This window comes from Primulina eburnea, chromosome 15, assembly GCF_022965805.1.
Source record: "Primulina eburnea isolate SZY01 chromosome 15, ASM2296580v1, whole genome shotgun sequence".
Classification (NCBI taxonomy): Eukaryota; Viridiplantae; Streptophyta; class Magnoliopsida; order Lamiales; family Gesneriaceae; genus Primulina; species Primulina eburnea.
In genome coordinates, this window is record NC_133115.1 from 19,760,034 (window position 1) to 19,771,490 (window position 11,457).

At 32.4% G+C, this 11,457-nt stretch overlaps 1 non-coding gene across 1 annotated transcript; it reads left to right on the forward strand.

Annotated features, from left to right (window-relative positions):
- The first annotated feature begins 9,515 nt into the window (after positions 1 to 9,515).
- On the forward strand, positions 9,516 to 9,624 carry LOC140815794 (small nucleolar RNA R71). The gene has a single exon (XR_012114439.1). It is a non-coding gene; the product is annotated as a small nucleolar RNA R71 (small nucleolar RNA).
- The last annotated feature ends 1,833 nt before the right edge of the window (positions 9,625 to 11,457 follow it).

The following is an 11,457-nucleotide window of genomic DNA, read 5'->3' on the forward strand; positions in this document are numbered from 1 at the left end:
TTAGGGGGGAAGAAATGTAATGCCCGAGATTTTAATTACTGTAATCTGAGATTAATCTAAAATGATTTATTGATTAATCGATGTGATATAGATGGGACATGTTGGAATTGGATTTTGAATTGCGAAGTGCTGGTTGTGCGTGACCAGAAGGTCTCGCGCATATGCGCGGGAAGTGTGCGCGCATATGAGCGAGCCATGCGAGAAGCCAAGGGGGAAGTCCAGAGGAGTTGGCGCACATGCGCGACATGGACGGGCGCACATGCGCGAACATGGCAGAAATGTTGCCGCATATGCGCCGAGTCAAGGCGCGCATATGCACGAGTGATGAAGATGCCGAGACAGTAGGTCTCGCGCATATGCGCGAGGAAAAAGCGCGCATATGCGCGAGTTGCTGAAACGCCTGAAAGGAAGTCAGGCGCATATGCGCGGGCCTTGGGCGCGCATATGCGAGACGCATGCATTTTGAAAATCAGCCACGTTTTAGTTGCGTGCAAGTTGAGTGTATATATATATATATACGATTCTTTCTTCAGAAATAAAAAAAAGAGGAGAAAGCGAAGAAATCCTTACGCTTTTTGTCTCGTAGATTTGTGAATTACGAGAAATCCACCCGTTAGAATTTGAATACGACTTCAGTATTGAATTCCTATCGACGCAGGCTACAATAGGACGTAAGTTTTGTTACGTTTGAACATGATTTAAAAATATGATATTGTCATAATTGAATAGGAATCGTGTATGGTGTTTCTGATACAGTAGACATCGTATATTTGAAGTCAAAATGAAGAACAGAATGTTTATGTAATTGTTATGATTTTTGGAGTCGATTTGATTGAGAATCGATATCAGATTTGTATTATCGTTGAGATTATGATTCGTACCGATATTGATTATGAGTTCTGGTACTATATTTGTGATGTTGTGACTGAGGGGGTTATCGAGATTGTATTATTATGCCGTCGAAACATCCATAAATTGATATTGATCAGATTCGGTATTGGTTGAGATTGTATTGTGGTACCATATATCGATTGGCAGTGATCAGATTATGTTTTAATTTGAGTATTAATCAGAATAGGTTTTGAACTGAGTTATATACTGATATTGTGTCTATTCGATTGTTATTATCAGATTGGGTATGGACAGAGTTGAATTCGGGACTTCGTCTTCGTCAGACCGAGAAGATAAAGGTGTAAATTAATGTTGAGTTGTGATTGCACAACTCGAGTGAGGTTTGACTCGAGTTTCCCTAAATCACATACTTTAGTTTATTGCATTGTTATTTGCAATTGAATGTGATTGATATCTTTGGTCTATGGATGTATAGACAATGTATGTCTTGAGTCATAGGCGGATGTGCCTAGTTGTAGACATTTGATCTTGTGATAGAAGGGCCGGATAGTGAGGACTCGTCACTGGCCCATTGCACTTTGTCGCAGGATAGTGTAATGGTAACAATGCCAAAGTCTGTGACAGATAGGTCAAGAAACCGGATGTTTGGATATATCGGAGTGGATAGAATCGGAGTTTCTTCTATTACTGGTATTCGATATTGAAAGAGCCAAAGTCTGTGAATAAGAACATACCACCACCCTGATCAGGAGTGTAGGTGGGTGTATGTTTTTATTCCGATCGGGATCCCTAGATTAGGACTGAGTCGAGTCTGAGTCTGAGAATCACGGAGAGTGATTCATTGCTTGATATTGAATTATGATCCTGATGATGGTACATGTCTAGAATATGATTTATTCTTGATATTGATTCATGGTTAGGATTATAATACGTGTGATGAATATTTGATTCATTTTTCTGATTTTGATACATGTTAGGAATATATGTTATATGCTTTTATATTGTTTTTATGATTGCATGTATACATGGTTTATACTGAGAATGTAATTCTCACCGGAGTTATCCAGCTGTTGTCTTGTTTGTATGTGTGCATGACAACAGGTGGGACATGATAAGGGTCAAGAAGAGAACAAGGCTGGACTAGATAGCGTGGAGATCCGGGCTCAGAAATGGACTAGGATTCAGTACTTGATCTATAGTAATTGAAATCTAGTTTAATAGGAATGTATTAAGTACTAGACTTGTACTTTAACTTTAATATGTAAATTAGATTGACTTACATTACATTTCCGCTGTTTATTTAAAAAAAAAAATTATGTCCCACATTACTTAATTGTTCCTTTTGATATTCAAAACAATTAAGGAAATGATTAGCGTCCGGGTCCCCACATAAATGCTCAAAAAAATGGTTTACAGAATATAGATAGACAAACGAGCCAAACTAATCAAAAGATAGAAAATCCATTGATTCAAAATCTAGTTGTTCTTATTATATATTTTTTTCATATATATAATATATATATATATATATATATATATTATATATATATAATATATATATATATATATATTCATAACATCATGGAATCAGACTAAGTTTATGCTTCTTGACCATATATTTATTTAATTTGTACAATAAATTTCTCTCTTTCTTTTTTTTTTTTTGAGAGATATATGGGTCGTAGCATATAACATAAAAATTACATAGATCTTCAATATCTTTCTTTTTGTATTTTTCTCCTTTTTTTTCAGTAAATATCATTTTTTTTTCAAAATAAGAACTCAAGATCTAAACAATAGATAGTCTCTCTCATGGTCAATAAAGGCTCGAAAGCTGTTTTCTCAGTCCTCTTCACTCACTCACAAAATATGTGTGAGTTTAAAATTTTAGGCACTCTTATAAGGTATATCTTGGGCCATATACTTTAATACCTGATTTTATCACAATGGTTAATCACTCACAAAGATTTCATAAATCATATTTTTATATTGATCAGAATATTAAAATTGACATTTTTTTCAAATAAAAATTTAAACATTCTTAAATAGTTTAATACATGTTCTAATTTAAATCTTTCAAAATGTAATGTATGACATTTTTGCAAAAATTACTAAGATACAAACATTAAACATGATTTTATTTTAAAATAATATATATATATATATAATATATATATATATATATATTATTTAAAATAAAATCATGTTTAATGTTTGTATCTTAGTAATTTTTGCTATATATAATTTTTTTTTTATAAGTTTGTTCTTCCCAATCAGAATATGACATTGTCTCTAATATCAAAATAACTATTAATAAAGAGTACATAATGAAAGAGATATCACCTGGAATTTTATTGAAGATAACAAACTGAAACAAACGCAAACCAATCCACGACTTTTGAATCAATGATCCAACTTCATTTTCTTACTGCTTGATTGCGACCAATTGATCTTTGTTATTATCGGATCAGTCTTATGAACAAAAGCTTCCAAATCATCAATTAATTGGTCGGCAGTCAAAGCACAGATGAGCATCCGTCGTGAATTTTCTGAAATGAAATTCTGTTCCACAGCTTTATCAAGAAATGTCAACAAACTGTCATAATAATTATTGATATTAAACAAGCCCACGGGTTTATTATGAATATTAAGTTGTGCCCAAGAAACAGTGTGAAAAATTTCTTCTAATGTACCAAAACCACCTGGTAGTGCGATAAAAGCATCAGAATTTTCAATCATTTGAGTGATTCTTTCATACATAGAAAAAACTTTTAATTCCTCCCCAATCGTAACACCTGTAATATTTCCTTTAGCTAAAGCTGTAGAAATAATACCTAAAACCTGACTACCTCCAAGATGAGCAGATGTTGAAACAGATCTCATTAACCCAATATTACCTCCCCCATATACCAAGTGAATTTTTCTATCAGCCAATATCTTTCCAAGATTATTCACTGCTTCTACAAACACTTCATTTTTTCCAGGACTCGACCCACAAAATACACAAATATTTTTCAATATTTGTGCAGAGGATCTAGCCATGTTTTACTTTCTTTTTTTTTTGTCTGCGAAAATAGAGAGAAAGATGAGAGATTTTATAGGGGTAATATGTTATCATGAAAAAACTATGGGTCACAGCTATAAACAGAATAAATAGTAAAAACAATAATGACACACATGCATATAAACAGTAGTGTGATTGTGGCTCACAATTTTCCTCTGGTTTTACGTCCAGAAACGGCTTCAACGCCTTCTATGAGTCGAGGATATGCTTCCCATCCAATTTTCTTGCAAATTGGCAAACATGATCTTTTTTAGTGTGATTCCAAAGACTATGTCGCTCATCTTCGAATTGTTTCTATAAACGGAGAAGTTCAATATGCACATGTCCACTAGAATGCGTCTCAAGAGTTAATAAGATGTTATCTAAAGACTCCTTACTCAGCACATTCTTAATGAAACCAATTTTATCTTCTCTGTTATTGGAAACACATCCCAAAGATCTGCATCGTTTGTCACAAGTCCATCTTGCACACTTATGACAAACCCCTAAACTTTTGGCCCTTCGTTTTTTCGCATAAGTGTTTTTTCCTAATCCAGGCAAATACCGAATGAGCAATGATTGTGGAACTTCTCCTCCTAATCGGACCTTAGCTTCTATTACAAGATGAATATCTTCTGGAATTCCTTTTTGCATTAGCAATCTAATCTTTCACACCTTCCTGAATAAATTTTTCTTAGAACATTTTCAATAAACAGAGGGAAAATATTTACAAATTTTTGAGAGAATTTCATCCATTTTGAAAAAAAAAATGATTTTTTTTTATTTTTGTATCAGCAATTGTGGGAAACTGATTTAACCGACTATGAGAGTCACGGAGAACCATTATCCGTCATTTAACCGGGAAAATAAAAAGATTAAGAAAACCTGAAATAAAAACAAACAAACTTAAATGCAACACAAAATAAAAAATCAAGGATCAGAAAGGAAAATAAACTCTTCTTGAAAGATTTCATTTTCTAAAAATGGTTTAAGCCTTTGTCCATTTACTTTAAAAATATCACCATTTTTAGGATTTTCAATATCCACAGCTCCATAAGTATACACATGCTTTACAACATATGGGCATGTCCATCTTGATCGTAATTTTCCTGAGAATATGTGAAGTCGAGAATTATAAAGCAAAACTTTTTTACCAATCTCAAAAAATTTTCTAAGAATTGTGTTTGTCATGAAATGATTTGATTTTTGCTTTATAAATCCTTGAATTCTCATACGCGTCATTTCTGAGTTCATCAAGTTCATTAATTTGCAATTTACGCAATTTGTTGGCATCATCCATGCTTGAATTTAAAGTTTTGATCGCCCAATAAGCTTTATGTTCCAATTCCACAGGCAGATGACAATGTTTTCTATAAAGCAACCTATAGGGAGACATATTCAATGATGTTTTAAAAGCTGTTCGATATGCCCAAAGTGAAACATTAAGTCGCAGAGACCAATCTTTTCTATTTGAGTTAACAGTTTTTTCCAAAATTTGTTTTATCTCCCTATTAGCTAATTCAACTTGTCCATTTGTTTGAGGATGATAAGGAGTAGTTAATTTGTGAGTAATACCATATTTTTTCATTAATGAAGCAATTGGTTATTAACAAAGTGAGTTCTCCCATCACTTATCATGGCTCGAGGAATTCCAAATCTACTAAAAATATTTTCTTTCAAAAATTTGATGACGATTTTATGATCATTTGTTCGACATGAATTGCCTCTATCCATTTGGAAACATAATCAATTGCAGCTAAAATATACAAGTAACCGAACGACGGTGGAAAAGGTCCCATAAAATCAATTCCCCAACAGTCAAAGATTTCAATTTCAATGATACGATTCAAAGGAATCATGTTTCTTTTTTAAATCGCACCCAATTTTTGACAATTTTCACAGATCTTGCAGATTTCTTGGGTGTCTTTAAACAAAGTGGGCCAATAAAATCCATACTGCAAGATTTTTGCAGCCATTTTCTTTGAAGAAAAATGTCCTCTGCATGCTTCTGAATGACAAAATTTAATGACACTACTTACCTCATTGTCGGGTATGCAACGTCGAAAAATTTGATCTGGACAGTACTTGAACAGATACGGATCATCCCAATAAAAGTTTTTTACCTCATTCAAAAATTTTCTCTTATCTTGAGAACTCCATTGCGGTGGCATTTTTCCTGTCACAAGAAAATTTAATATGTTAGCAAACCAAGGTGTAGTAGTAACTGAAAATAAACGTTCATCAGGAAAATTATCGTTAATTGGTGTCAATTCAAAAGATGATCATGTTACTAGTCTCGATAAATGATCGGCTACGACATTCTCGGTTCCTTTTTTAATCTTTGATCACAATGTCAAATTCTTGGAGCAACAAAATCCATCGTATCAGTCGTGGCTTTGCATCCTGTTTGGTCAACAAATATCTAATAGTCCAATCAAATAAGAGCGAAATTTATTTAATGCAAATATTACAGCAAGTAGTTCTTTTTCAGTTGTGGAGTAATTCATTTGAGAATTATTTAAAGTTCAACTTGCATAATATATCACATAAGGCTTACCATTTCTTCTTTGACCCAGTACTGCACCGACTGAATAATCACTCGCATCGCACATGATTTCAAATGGTAAAGAAAAATTAGGAGGTTGCATGATAGGAGCTGATGTTAAATGTCGAATGATTTTATCAAAAGCATTTTGACATTCTTGAGTCCACTCAAATGCAGTGTCTTTTGTTAAGATGTTACAAATGGGTTTAGAGATTAAACTAAAGTCCTTTACAAACCTCCTATAAAATCCAGCATGTCCCAAAAATGAGCGAATTTCTTTAATGGTTTTTGGAGAGGGTAAATTGGCAATGACATCAACTTTTGCTTTATCAACTTCAATTCCATGAGATGACACGACATGTCCCAAAACAATTCCAGAAGTAATCATGTAATGACATTTTTCCCAATTTAAAATAAGACCTTTTTCCTCGCATCTTTTTAAAACTTTTTCCAAATTTTCAAGACAATTATGAAATGTATTCCCAAAGACAGTTAAATCATCCATGAAAATTTCCAAACAATTTTCAACCATGTCGCAAAAAATGCTCAGCATACATCTTTGAAATGTTGCTGGGGCATTGCATAATCCAAATGGCATCCTTCTAAATGCAAATGTTCCAAAAGGACATGTGAATGTAGTTTTATCTTGATCTTTGAGTGCAATGGGAATTTGATAATAACCTGAATATCCATCAAGAAAACAGTAGTATGGATGACCTGCTACTCTTTCTAAAATTTGATCCAAAAATGGTAATGGAAAACGATCTTTTCTAGTGGCGTCATTTAATTTTCTATAATCAATACACATCCGCCAACTAGATGGGACTCAACTCGTTAACAATTCACCTTTTTCATTTTTTATCACTGTGATGTCAGATTTTTTTGGAACTACTTGTGTTGGGCTTACCCACTTACTACCAGAAATAGGGTAGATAATCCCAACATCAAGTAGTTTGAGAACTTCAGTTTTCACAACATCTTTCATGTGTTGATTTAATTTCATTTGTGGTTGTTGAGATGTTTTTGCATTTTCTTCTAAGTGAATTTTGTGAGTGCAAATTAGTGGATTAATGCCCTTGAGATCTTTGAGTGTCCAACCAATTGCATTTTTATTTCTTTTAAGCATATCAACTAATTTAACTTCTTGATCACTTTCTAGTTTGGAAGAAATTACCACCGGATATGTTCCATCTTCTCCAAGAAATGCATACTTCAATTCTTCTGGCAAGGGTTTTAACTCCAATATGGGTGGTTCGTCTTTGTTTTCATATTTTGCATCAAATTCTTTCTCTGATCCTGGTAACGAGTGATACCTGATAAAATCATCAAGATCAATTTCAATATTTTCTTTAACAGTTTCAATTGAACAAATATCTAATTGATCACGAGTACTCCCTTCTTGAATGTTTTCTTCCACAAGAGTTTCAATAAGATTTTCATCTTCACTTTCATCTCCTTTGTCAAGTGGTTGCTTACAAAGATTAAAAACATTGAGCTCTAAGTTCATGTTACCAAATGACAACTTCATTATTACATTCCTGCAATTTATAAGAGGATTAGAAGTTGCTATAAATGGACAATCCAGAATTACAGGAATTGCATTACAAGCTTCGATAGGTTGTGTATCTAAAACTATGAAATCGACAGGATATACAAAGTTATCAACTTGGACCAATACGTCTTCTACCATACCTCTTGGCACCTTAACAGATCTATCGGCAAGTAAAAGTGTTACCGAAGTAGGTTTTAACTCGCTTAGATTGAGTTCTTGATAAACTGAATATGGAAGTAAATTCACACTAGCTCCAAGATCAAGCAAGGCTTTTTTAATCTTTCGTTCTTCAATAATACATGAAATATTAGGACAACCAGGGTCTTTGTATTTCAAAGTATTATTATTTTGAAAGACTGCACTTACTTGTTCGGCTAAAAATGCTTTCTTTTTCACATTCATTTTTCATTTCACAGTGTACAAGTCTTTCAAAATTTTGGCATATGATGGTAACCTGTTTTATTGCATCTAATAAAGGAATATTAACTTTTACTTGTTTAAAAATATCATATATATCAGAATTCAAATTTGATTTTTTTGTATTTTTCAATGCATGAGGGAATGGTGGTGACACTGTCTGTGGAACCTCCTCTTCGCAAGTTATGGGTTCCACTTACTTACCCTTTGGAGTTGATTTATCATCATCTTCACAAGGTTCAAGAATGGATTTTTCCACAACCTTACCACTTCGAAGGGTAATAACATATTTTACCTGATCCATCGGTTGAGTTCCCGAAGTTCCAGTTTGTGAATGATGATCCTTGGGATTAGGCAGAGGTTGTGAAGGAAATTTACCTTTTTCATGAACATTAAGTGCAGATGCAAATTTAGCAAGAGTATCTTTCAAATCTGTCATGGTTTGAGCAGTTTGAGTATTGATAGACTCTTGCTTTGCAATGAAAGAATTCAATGTATCTTCCAAATTTCTTTTAGGTGGAGGAACATAAGGTGCATAATTTTGAAAATTTTGTTGATTTTGGAAATGTGGTTGTGAAAATTTTGCACCATTATCATTCCTCCAACTAAAATTTGGATGATTTCGCCAACCTGGATTGTAATTTTGAGAAAATGGTTCAAAATTTGGCCTTTTGAAATTGTTCAAAACATTGGCTTGTTCATGGAGACATTCTTTAAAAGAGGGCAAAGTGGGACAATTTTTTGTAAAATGATCACTTGTATCACAAATGTGACACACAATTTCTTGAACAGATTTTAATTGACCATTCTTTTTCAATTCAAGTGCCTCAACTTTTCTTGCCAAAGAGGTAAATCTAGCTTGAAGATCATGTTCATATTTGAAAGTGTTCATACCTCTATCATATTTAGGAGATTGAATCTTGTTTGATGGTTCGATTGTACCTATAGTGTCCCAATTTTGACCATTTTCAGCTAATGAATCGAGATACTCAATTGCCTCGTTTGGATCTTTATCTTCAAATGTTCCATTACACATAAATTCAACCATTTGCCTATCTTTAGGTGTTAAGCCTTCATAAAATTGAGAAACAACTCTCCAAATTTCAAAACCATGATGTGGACAAAGATTAAGCAATTCTTTGTATCTATCCCATCACTGATAAAAAGTTTCTCCTTGTTTTTGAGTGAAAGTGATGATTTGCCTTTTGAAAGAATTTGTTCTATGATATGGAAAAAAGCTTTTTTCAAAAATTGTTGTTGCAATTCATCCCAAGTTCGAATGGGTCCCGATATAAGATTTTGTAGCCAAGTTTTAGCTTTATCTTTGAAAGAAAAAGGAAAAAGCTTAAGTCGAATCGTGTTCATGCTACAATTTAGATCATTATATGTGTTGCACACTTCTTCAAACTCTCGTAAATGCATGTATGGATTTTCAGAATCTAAGCCATGAAAATTGGGTAAAAGTTGGATAATACCAGGCTTAAAATTGAAATGAGATGCATCCGGAGGAAAAACTAGACATGAAGGTGCACTAGTACGTGTAGGATTCATGTGATCTCTAAGTGTTTTTCGTCTATCATGATCATGTTGAGATTAAATTTCATTTTCATTTTCTTGGATGGGTTCTTCCGCCATGCTTTGTAAAAATAAAGGGTTATTTCGAATGAGTCGACCACTAAGTGTACATGACCAAATGCTCATGCAAATGCAAATGCAAAGGAATAAAAACACACAAAAGCAATAAAAATTCAAATAAAGAAAAATAAAATATAAACAAAATTAAATAGACTTGAAATTAAATTATACTTCCCCGGCAACGGCGCCAAAAACTTGTTGCGACTTTGATTGCTGCACTCCCAAGAGCAGGTTGTCCACAAGTAGTATAATTCGATGAGTTCGAATATCGTATCAATGAGAAAGCTAAGGTAATTACAAGTCCACTACAATGTCTTTTTATTTATTTTTTCTTTTAGTTGTTTGAATCTTTAATTGGTAATTTTTAATTGTTCAAATTTTAATTTAAGTAGTTGAGATTAGAGGAACCACTCTTGGTATTTTAATAAAGTTAACATTAACGAATATTATTGAAATCCACTTAATAAAATGGTTCCAATATATTAAATAATCATATTTATATTATGTTATATATTATTATCTTATAAGTATATAATATATACCAAAACTTATAAATGTTGTCGAGTATTTATTGTGCTATATATATATATTTGTAAACACTAAATCAAGGTTTTCACTTTAAATGGTTGGTAAAACCAAACTAACATTTAAATGGTACAAATAAATTAATATTATGATATATTTATATATAGTAAATCAAGGTTCCCACTTTAAATGGTTGGTAAAACCAAACAAACATTTAAATGGTTCCAAGAATTTAATATTATAATATATTCATATATAATAAATCAAGGCATCCACTTTAAATGGTTGGTAATACCAAACTAACATTTAAATGGCTCCAAGAATTTAGTGTAACATATAGCAACAATAAATCAAAACTCACACTTATAAGTAGGGTATAAAAATGCTTAAAGAAATAAATATAACATAAACAATAAATAATGATTAAATAATATAAAACATAGATTCTTACCTTTTAGTAACTTTATTATCATGCCAAGAGTTTCACCTTTCATCTCAACTTTAGGAAGTTAGCTATTCATTATTCAAAGTGTAAAACTTTGAATATGAAATTAACATGCTAATTATATTTAAATGAAGAAATAAAGGAAAAATATAGATAGAAATATTATGAACTCAAAGGTTTGTTCATAGCATGAGGGATATCTCAATACATTACAATGCACCCCTATTTATAGCCAAATTTGGGGAGACAACCACAAATGAAATATTATTTTTTTACACATAAGTCTTCATTGGTGTTCCAAGATATTATATTATATTACACGTCACTTTTAAAATCTTCTTCTCCGAATTTGCTTCGTGGATAATTGAGTTGTCTAGTTGTGGTATTTTATTCAAACCATTTGACCAAGTAATTTGAAAGCTATGATCAAAATACTAGAGCAT